The sequence below is a fragment of the Camellia sinensis genome, chromosome 15 (assembly GCF_055761805.1).
Source record: "Camellia sinensis isolate YWXY chromosome 15, ASM5576180v1, whole genome shotgun sequence".
NCBI classification, from domain to species: domain Eukaryota; kingdom Viridiplantae; phylum Streptophyta; class Magnoliopsida; order Ericales; family Theaceae; genus Camellia; species Camellia sinensis.
The window spans coordinates 85823185-85834036 of NC_138975.1; positions in this window are offsets into that span (position 1 = coordinate 85823185).

A 10852-nucleotide genomic window follows, 5' to 3' on the forward strand; every position below is an offset into this window, starting at 1 on the left:
GTTCAATTTCATTACCTGCGTAGACTGCATGTTTTGCTTGCGTAGACCGCATGCTTATGTTCAATTTCATTACCTGCGTAGACCGCATGTTTTGCTTGCGTAGACCGCATGTTTGTTCAAATTCATTGCTTGCGTAGACTGCATGTTTTGCTTGTGTAGACCGCATGTTTTCCTTGCGTAGACCGCATGTTTGCAATCAACTTCATTACTTGCGTAGACCGCATGTTTTGCTTGCGTAGACCGCATGTTCGTAATCAACTTCATCACTTGCGTAGACCGCATGTTCTACTTGCGTAGACCGCATTCTTACGTTCAATTTCATTACTTGCGTAGACCACATGCTCATGATCAATTTCGTTGCCTGCGTAGACCGCGTGCTCCACTTACATGTCTGTGCCTTCACAGCATCGTTATGCTTCCCATTTGCTTTGCGTCGTTACGCATTTCGAGTACACTATTATGCATATTGCTAACGATATTGCACCTGTTAAGTTTGTTTTCTTTATAGGCATGATATTGTATGTACGGTTCATTTGAGGCTGGTGCAGCCAGACGAGCCGCACAAGTATTGTATCCCCCGAGTGAGACGTATCGAAAATTGCATAATTCTCTTACATCCTTTCTGCATTGTAATGTAGTTTGGTGTATGCTAGCTTAAAATTGTCGCGTGTTATGCTTCGTTACAGCTTTTTTTGCATGATCATAAGTTTATGTCCGGCTCTGTGCATTGTCTTGCATTTTGCCCCCACCTTCGGGCGCATACCTTATTTGTCTTGCATGTTTGTTTAAGTCTTCGGCCTTGTCAAAAATGGGTCGTCTCTAGGCTTTGACATTCACTCCCGTCATTGTTATGACTTTCGAGTTCTGTCAAAGAGGGGCAACTGTAGACATCCCATCTTCGACCGTCCACAAGACTTGGACGTCATCGTTTGAACACCCGGTGATCATCCATGTTTGTGTTCGTCTTGAGTTTCCGGAGGTCTCGGCTTGCGCGCCTTACCTCAGGATCTCTTGACTCGACTGTTTAGTGTCTGGTTTTGCACCAAACACTTGTGTTTTGCCTTGGAGGGGCAAGGAATGCCTTGTGAGGCATCTCCACACATCACCGGCCATGGCTAGAGGCCACTGGCTGGTGTTTTGTTGCCATCGGCAATGTATATTGCCGGTCGGCATTATTTGTTGCCAGTCGGCAGTCAATTTTGTCAAAATGGCAATTTTGAGCAGCCGACTACTGTTCATCTACTTTTTGTAGATATTTTGTGCCAGCTGTGATAGCTGGCACCCACTCTGTTCCCCTCCATACACGTGTATGGAGGGATTTCCCTCTAAGCAAGCTTGTTTGGTAAGCTTTGCAAGGGGGACTTCTATAAGAGGAGAGCTCTCCTCCTTCTTGGTTGGCAATTTGGAAAGAAAAACCAGAGCTTATAGATATACATACACACTCTCTCTCTCTCTATATTTCCCTCTCTCTCCTCCCTTGTGTGTGTTTTGTGGCCTAAAAGTGCATTTTTACCTTAGTTTTGCACTAACACACACACTACCACACCTTATTTCGACTTTGAGGCATTTGAGGGTTGTTTGTTGAGGTTTTGGACTGGTTTTGGTCAATAGAGGGTGGCTGGACCAACTGTTCTTCAAAGATTCTTCAAGGGTAATCACTTTACTTTAGTTTCCCCAATCTTGCATTGGCTTTTGACCTATCTTTCTTGCTGATTTGGGCTTTGTGCATAACATAAAAAAATCTTATATTTTCATGCTTAAGAACTTTCATTAAGGGTGTTTTGTGGTTTGAGTTCAAACTCACCCTCTTAGGCCTTATTTGGCCTTTTTGGTGCTTCCTTTGTGAGGTTTTGTTTGCTTGAGTGCCTTGGTCTTCTCACCACTGAAAACCAGTGGATTTTCAGTGGTAAGGAAGGTGGTTTGAAGTCTTGTATAGGGGAGGGACACCCCTCTCCCTTCATTGCCTCATTTTCTTGCCTTTTGGCTTAAAGGGCAACATGCATGCTTGACTGATTTTGGCCCTATTTCAGAGGTTTTTGGGTGTCTCTAGGTCACATGTTATCTCTGTTTTTGGTCGGATTTGTGCCCTTTTGCATGCTTAACATACTTGCTTTACATTTCTCTATTTGGCCTAGAAATGCATCTTGTGTTTAGGTCATGATTCTTGCATGTGTTAGCCTAATTTCATGAAGGTATTAGCATTACTTTACCATGTTTAAGGCCTGTTGGCCATCTGTTTCAGTCATGCTTGCCATGTTTGGTGTCATCTATTTGTGTTTTGGCTTGTAAGCCTTGAGTATATTGGCCTCTAGCATGCGTAGCTTAGACCATCCTCATGATTTGGCATCATTTAGGATCGTATTTCAGTCCATAAATCATGTTTGTATGTTTGCATACGTGACCTCTTTCATGCTTTGAGGATGTGCCCTTTTATGCCTAGAAATGAGTTTTGGTACATGCATCTCATTGGAGCCACTTAAGCTGCCATATCAGTGGGTTTTGGAGTCCATTTTTGCATGCTAGGATTCTGCTTTTGCTTGTCTAATTCATGCCATGAATGGTCATGTTAGTGGAAGTAAAGTGCCCCATTTTTGTGCCTTAGCCTTAGGTCCATTGGCTTGCGTGTTGGCATGAGTGTTTGTCCACCATTTTGGGCACTTTTGGCCACTGTTTTGGGGAGGATTGAGGTCTGCCCCTTTATGGTTTAAGTCCACCATTGCATGCTTGTCTCATGTTTGTTGCATGATTGCTTCATTAGGTGTTGTAACATGATGATCCTATTGCTTAAATCGTCCATGTTTGCATTGCATTTGCATCTTGCATGCCTAGCATTGCATACTTGCCATGGTAGTTGCATGGCATTTGGCATGCCTTGCATCTTAATCTCATGTTGTATCTTTGAGTCATATTTGCATAACATGCATGGCATTACTTGGTTTGGGGTGTCAAACCAAGTGTGAGGGTTAAGGAGCGTTCATACTATAAGTGATGTAACGCGTCTTAACTCACGGTCACCGGGGCCCATGACTTTGGCATGATAGGATCTTGGTCCTCATTTGTGTGTTGCATGCATTTGTACATCAAATTGCAACCTTGGCTCCTTAGGCTATCATGCATCAAATGCACTATTGATAGCCCGAGGGTCAAGGGCCATGTTCCCTTGAGTCCGTTACATGATTGGGAGAGTAGCCATGCATACACTTGCTTGAAATTCCATGTCATACACTGTCTGTCCTTGTTACTGTCAAAAACCAGATTCTGCAGGGACTTTCTGCCGACCGGCAGTGTTCAGTGCCGACCGGCAATCCTTCCTGGGCCGATAGCTTCATCAACTGCCGATGGATATTTTCAATGGCCGGTGGACATTTCCTTCAGCCGATGGTGTTCCAGAGTGTTCAGGGGACCTGTCCTAGAACTTTGGCAATTTTCAGAGAAGCAGGGTAGTGTAAACAGAGGCAGCAGTGGTATGGTAGGGACTTTCTGGGCGAGACGGGTTCGAGCATGCATCATTCGCGCATCCCGAGGCGGGGGCTGTGGCCACCTTTCTTTTTTGCATTCATTCTGTTAGTTAATTAGAAATTCTATAATAATTAATGTGTTTATTATTCGCACTGTAATATTTATTTGGACCCTCCGAGTGAGGGCAATTGTGTAATAAGTGTGCGTGAGTGTGTGTATGTCTTCCAACCCCACGTCTTTCTTCCTTTTTATTTACCCGCTTATGATGGTAGACTAGGGCAAATTTAAATTAGCATACATTATGCTATGCATGCGTGCATCCATACATTTGTGTTGCATGCACCGGGCTCGGCGCATCATGCTAACTACATTAGTATTTCAAAGCTAACTTGAATACATGCTACCTGTGCATCTTTCACATATCATTCATAGACTAGCCGAGCCTACTCTAGTGACATTCCGTATGCGTTGCATTAGGCATTTAAACATGGACTTGGATCATGCATTGATTGCTAACAAGTTATTTGTTTTGGCACGAAGTACGATGTAAGTATTTATGCTTCAGCATCTCGCATGAGTGTGAATGTTAACATGACAGCATGCTTACCATGAGGCTAGCTGCTTATGTGATATAACTGCTTGAATGCCTTTGGATGGAGGTTGAGTTACCTAAATTGGAAAAAACGCATTAAAGCTGTGAATTTTAAGCCCACTTGAGGGTGGCAAAACCCGCATTTTAGCCTACTTGCGAGTAGCAAGCCATTTTCAAAACAAACATGAAATGTTTTTGTTGCAATTTAGGCGATTTGGTCTATACTTGTTTGCTGTGCGCATAACATAGTAATGCTAGGCTAATAAATGGAATAAGAACACATAATGCTTTCAAAACAAGATATCACGGTTAGTAGAGGCCGATCTTCGGATCAGGCGAGAGGGGGTGCTCATAGCTGACCTTCCCCAATCGTACCCAAGTTCCCGAGCCGAGGCAACTTTGGTGATGATGGACACGTGGCCTTTGGCACCGAGTCAAGGTTTCCTAAATTCCCTAAAATAAAATATTTAGGTGGCGACTCTGTATCTGGCAAAGCAGTCCATGTTTGGCACTTCTTTTCTAAAAATCTATTTTTCTAAAAACGATTTGCCAGATTTGGACTCTTTGGTTCAAATTAAGAACCGTGACCAATCGAGTCCGAACTGTAGCAAGGGCCCCCCGCGCGGGCGCGTCTACAATGCCCTGATTTCATGCAAAAGTCTGCTTCTGTTCTCTGAGGTGAAAATAGTGCAGACATAACTTTTCTGAGCTCTGTTTGTCCCTTCTGCTCTTCTCTGCCATGGAGAGGCTCAAGAGAATAATGAAGTTGGTTCCGAAACCATCAATAAGAAAGTTGATCGCTTGATGATTTTGGAGACAATTGGACAAAAATCAATCAATGCAATGAACAACCACCCCTCCCTCCTATCACGAAGTGAGCTCAAAGAGGGAGGTAGAGACAGTTTAAGTTTCATCAACACATCATGAATTGGTGCGTGATGACTCTTGACACTATGGACTCGGCATAACATCCAGCCAAATCCAAGCAATCTTACTCATTTTCTTTACGCCGGTTTCATTGGTTTTAAGTTCATTTATTAGTCATTTCCATTGTTTAATCAATTTGTCCCAAAGTGATAGTTAAGTTCACTAAATGAGAAGACATTTCAAACAAGAAGTGATCCATAGCATGAAAGATAGACTACGCCTTGGCAATGAACCTCTGTAGAGATTAAGCCATTGAGCCTAGGTCTCTTTCTTATGGCTTGAATAACAATCAATCGTTTGAAATAGCTCTCAAACAAAAGAGAAAAAAAGAAAGAAAGGAGAGAGGGTGCTGAAATTATTATACGAGATTGATTATTTAAAATGAGATAAAGAAGGCTATCAACTCGAATGACTCGGTGTCTAAGGCCTAAACAACTGAAGCCATGATGGCGTACAACATAACAAGCAAAGTATTCAAAGCATAAACTAATTAAATGAATTAAACAACCCCTAAAACCAAAAAAACAGTGACAAAACAGCCCCAAAAGCAAGCTAAAAATAGTTTGAAAAGCTAGAAAAAGTAAACAAAGATTAAAGAAAACAAAGCTAGCAAGCAAACCTAAGGAAGGGTGGCTAACCCCTCCACTTTTTACAACTTCAAGTCACATATTTTATCCTCTGAAAATAGTCCAAAAAAACCCCAAAAACAGTGGCTAAAATCATGTTAAAAGAGCACAAAAGAGAGGGAAAAACAAAGAGATACAAAACTATTAAGAAAGACTAAGGAGGGGTGGCTAACTCCTCCACTTTTGGAACTTTTAAATCACATTTTTTAGCCTTTTTAAACTCTGAAAATCAGTATATAAAGACAAGAAAAATAGAGAAAAAGAGTATAAGAAGATTAAAGAAGAATGTGCAAAATTATACCTTTTTAAAGGAGAGGTAAGCTCTTAGTTAACAAACTTGACTCCAACACCCTCAAGTTTCTGAAATTAGCTTTGAAAGTTCAACAAAAAGCTTCAAGAACAAGCTCCAATGGTATACGTATTGTGTATGTATAGCTAAAGAAGGTTTGAAGGTTCAAAGAGGAAGGAAGATGGAAGGATGTCTTTTTAGCTCTTCAAAGCTTTTGGAAAATTTGCTAACCCCCAATTCTGAAGGGAGAGGTCGATTTTATAGAGTTTGAGCGAAATTGATCAAAAATATCTTCAAAAAACAATAGCAGGCCAATTCCTGCTAGCTGTCCTATTTGGCGCTAATGAGACTTGGTCGGGCCCCAAAACACACAGCCAGGCCCAAAAACACACGACCAAGCCTAAAAAGGAACTCTGGCTTATTTTTCATTGAGACCCAGCTGGGTCTAAATAAGCCACGACTAGTTCAAAATGGACCTGGTAGGGTCCAAAAATCTGCATTTCAGGCTCGACTTCAAACGGGTATATCTCCCTTATCTGGACTTGGTTTTAGGTGATTCTTGAGTCTAAATTGAAGCCCCGGAAGTCTAATTTCCAATGGTGGTGGATGCACATCTAAATTTTAAGTGGTCAGAGAGATATGACTAATTTAGTGAAGGCTACTCATTTCTTTTTCAACGGTTTGATGCCCGACCTTTTCCTAAACTAGTTTTCTTCCCTCCCCTCCTATTTCCTTCAACTCCAAACCTATAGATAAGATGTTTTTAAATATTTTTCAAAGATTTCACCTCCCTTAAATTTATTTCCACTTTGTCCTTACTCGGTTTACCGAAAAGTGTAATATTTTAAACGAAATGCGAGTCTCAGAACATCGTAGAAATATTTGAAAAAATATTTTGAAAGGATGGTTTTAGGTCTAAAATAGTTTGGCCAAAATGAGGCACAAGGTTTGGGATTAGAGCTCGAAACTGAATTTCTTCGCTGAGAATTCAAAAGATTGCACAGTGGAACTTTCATCATTGGGTGTTCAAAATGAAACATCCAAGTCTTAAGGGCGGTCCAAAATGAGGTGTCTACACCATTGCACTCATCAAAGTCCTTTTGGAAAGGCACCTGATAAATGCTTTTTCCACTTAGAAGTCTTTGAGCAATGTGGAACAAGTTGATATCGTAGGAGGGTGACCCATATGTTCTTGATGTGCTTATGTGTTTATCTGGTTTGCCTAATATGAAATAGATACGTGAGTAGGTTTGTGATTATTCGAGTGTGATGTGTGAAGTGACGTATGGGCATGCGAATTGTGAGTTTAATCCCACTTTACCTTTACTCTCATATAGGATGTTTGGATGTGGCAGAGGCCAGGGTAAACCTCGCTGGGGTAGTTAAGGTATTCTGGCCCAACAGGATATTCCTCCTCAAGAAGAGGGTGTTAGACAAAATAACGTAGTCGTACCTATGGCCCAAGATGTAATGGGGGCGTTGGCCTAAGAAATGGTTGGGGCTCTTAGGGAGTCCATGGACATACTTCGAGCCAATCCCGTCGAGTATAGTGACTAGGATAGTAAAGGGAGAGACACAGGTCACCTTCGTAAAGAAAGAGTTCTTTCATTCTCATCCTGACGAGTATAGTGGCGGACTCGATCCCATGAAAGCTGATGAATGGCTAAAGTAGGTCATCAAATCTTTCGAGATCTTAGATATTCGCGAGGGAGAGCTCTAAGTAACACTAGCAGCTTACCAACTAAAAAGGGAAGCCGGGCAATGGTGGAAGTTGGTTAAGCACTAAGTTGAGTACACTTGGGAGGCATTTACTCACATCTTCCAAGAGAAGTTTCTACCTCATACTGCTAGGGAGAGATTGAGAAAATAGTTTGAGGAGCTAAGACAACTAGACACCCCAGTGGCTGAGTTTGAGGCTACCTTCACTAGCCTATCCTGTTTTGCCCTTGAGCTTATAGCGACCAAGGAGTGCCGATGCTTGGAATTTGAGAAGAGGTTGAGGCCCGAAATCTAGATAAAGGTGGTCGACAATATGATTAGGGAATATGACTGGCTTGTTGAAGCTGTAGCACATGTAGACATCATGATAGAGGCAGTGGAGACGAGGCAAAAATTAAAGAGGTCAGGTTATACGAAGTCCCCAGGTGATTTGGGATCTTCTAAGACGTCGAGGGGGTTCATCCCTTTTTTGTATTTTTTCCCCAACAATACAGATCTTTCGGCTCAATTTTGATGAGGAGTTTGGGGAATAAGGGACCTAGCCATATTACTTGTTTAAGATGAGGCCAATAAGATCACAAAGCTTATGAGTACAACCAAAGTCTCGGTCAGCAGTAGTAGGCTCGTTCTCAAAGCCAATCTCATGTGAGAGGTCAGTCACCTACTTTTTATCATTGCGGACAAATTGGGCATATGAAGAAGTCTTGCCCATAGTTAGCCAGGACGGCCAATGCTTTAGGATCCCAAAAAGCGAGGGGATTTCAGGTGATGTAGACACCCCATTTTGACTGACCTTAAGACTTGGGCGCTTTCTTCCGAACACCTGATGATGAAAATTAGAATGTACTATTTTACGAATTTCTCAACAAAAAAGTCAAGTTTAAGCTTTAATTCCAAAACTTCTATAAATATCACCTCATTTTGTTACTTGAAAAGAGGAAAAAAGGAAACATTTTGTTTCACAAAGTTTAGAGAAGCGAAAATTTTGAAAAAATAATTTTTGTTTCAACAAAACTTAAACCTTTTTATCCACTGATATATACCACCCAAAAATTCTATTAAAGCTTAAACTTGCAACTTTTTGCTGATAGCTCAAAGCTTATTCTATAACTGTGAGGGTGTTAGGAAGAAAGTTAGGTAATCAGAAAATTCATTTTTTCCTTCAAATGTGAGTTTTCGCACTTTTCTCATTTTTTTTTATTTTTTATTTCTCTTGTCTTTAAATATATGTTACAACATGGTAGAAATTTTTAGCTGATTTACTTGATGTAATTTCTTTATTTTCTAACATTTTTTTAATGTTTTAAATATGCAGCTTTTTTTTTAAAATTCTAATAGTAATGTAAATTATATAATACTATGTGTTTTTTGTGCAGTGGTGGATGAAACCACCACACACACTTGTCTCAAATATATATATATATATATATATATGTATTTATTATTATTATTATTATTATTATTATTATTATTATTATTATTATTATTATTATTATTTTTATATTTGATTTGTTAGATTTAGCTTATGTTTGAATTAGATAGTCTGTTGTAATAATTCCTATCATACGTCTTTTATTCAGTGTTGTTAATTTTCGGTGTTGTAATAATTCTCCGCTCGTACTTCTTTCTATCCCTTTCATTTACTCGCTTTTCATATCTATAAATAGGTATCGTATTTTGTTCATCATATTTATGCTTTGCATTCACATTTCATGCATTCAAATTCGGCTCATTTACTTCTATGGGTTTAATCAATTTCTATGTGATTTTATACTCTATCACATGTCTTGAGATGATTCACATGTCATGTATTAGTAGCCGAAATTTTAGTTGCATTTTTGTATATGTATTGCATTGGAATCTTGAATCTAGGATCATGCATGTTTTTGTAACTTTGTTTTGTAGCTATTTGCGGAACATGGGTAACTATGTAAGTTTTTATGATTTATCATCCTGCTTGAGTGTGTTTCTCTTACTATGTTTTAGCATCCTACCATGAGGTTATTTGCTTATTTGATATATCTCTATGAATGCCGATGGATGGAAGTTGTGTTGTTCAATTTGGAATAATATTGATTTTCATGTTTGTGAATTCAATTTCTTTTGAGTTGTACATTATTCAACACTCTTTCAAAAATACATGAAATCAAATCGTTCCAAAATGAATGACATAGTCTATACTTATTTGTTTCACATATTAATTTCTATATTTATTAAATAAATCAAAATATGAACATATAAAGTAAATAAAACTCATATCATGGTTTAGTAAAGACCGATCTTTTGATTAGGTGAGCAGGGTGCTTAATGAATGACCTTGCCCTCTCATACGTAAGGTTCCGAACCAAGACATCTTTGGTTTCGATGAACAATGGCCTTGGCACGAGTTATCGGTTTTCTAGCAAAGGTTTTGTAATAAAATAGATTTTCTATAAAAATTGTCAGAGTTGGACTCTCATCTATGCTTCACATTACACCCATGAGACTAGATCAAAGAAATCAAGGGTCCAAATTGTTTTTCTTAACTGACATCTCAGGGAAACTGAAAACAAGGGCAAGGACACTTTGCAGAGGCTCAGAGGAGCTAATGTCAGCAAGCTCTATCCGGGAATCATTAAGGTTTGGGAAAAGGGAAAGAGTACTACGGGAAGAGGCCATGTCAGAAGAGAGTAATGCCAAAAAGAGAGGTTACAGAGTAAGAGCAGACAAAGATTTGTTTTGTAGCTTTCTACTCTATCGCTCCCTCACTAAAGGGGAAGGTCGAGGTGATCCTGGAAAGATAAGGGTTGGTCTAGCTATTGTCGATCAAACACTGTGATTGTTGAAATCGCGCGCCAGACACAGCGCTCGACAAAGACGAAAGAGGAAGAGAGAGACAGGAACAGGGGAGAGGTATGTGTATATATGTATGTGTATACCATATGTATATAATACGTATAGATGTATATAGTTTATATATGTATATGTATGCATGTATATATTCGTATATGTATATAGTTTGTCTATGTGTATATATATGTATATGTATGAACATGTATTTTGTATATCATTTGTATTCGTGTATGTATATATGGTATGTATATAAATCAAAAAAAAAATCAAAAAGAGAAAAAAAAAATCAAAAAAGCGGGAAAAAAATCAAAAAATTACAAAAAATCAAAAACAAAAAATACAAAAAATAAAAATAAAAATAAAAAGACAGAAAAGAAAAAAAAATCATTTGAGTATTCATCTGTTGTG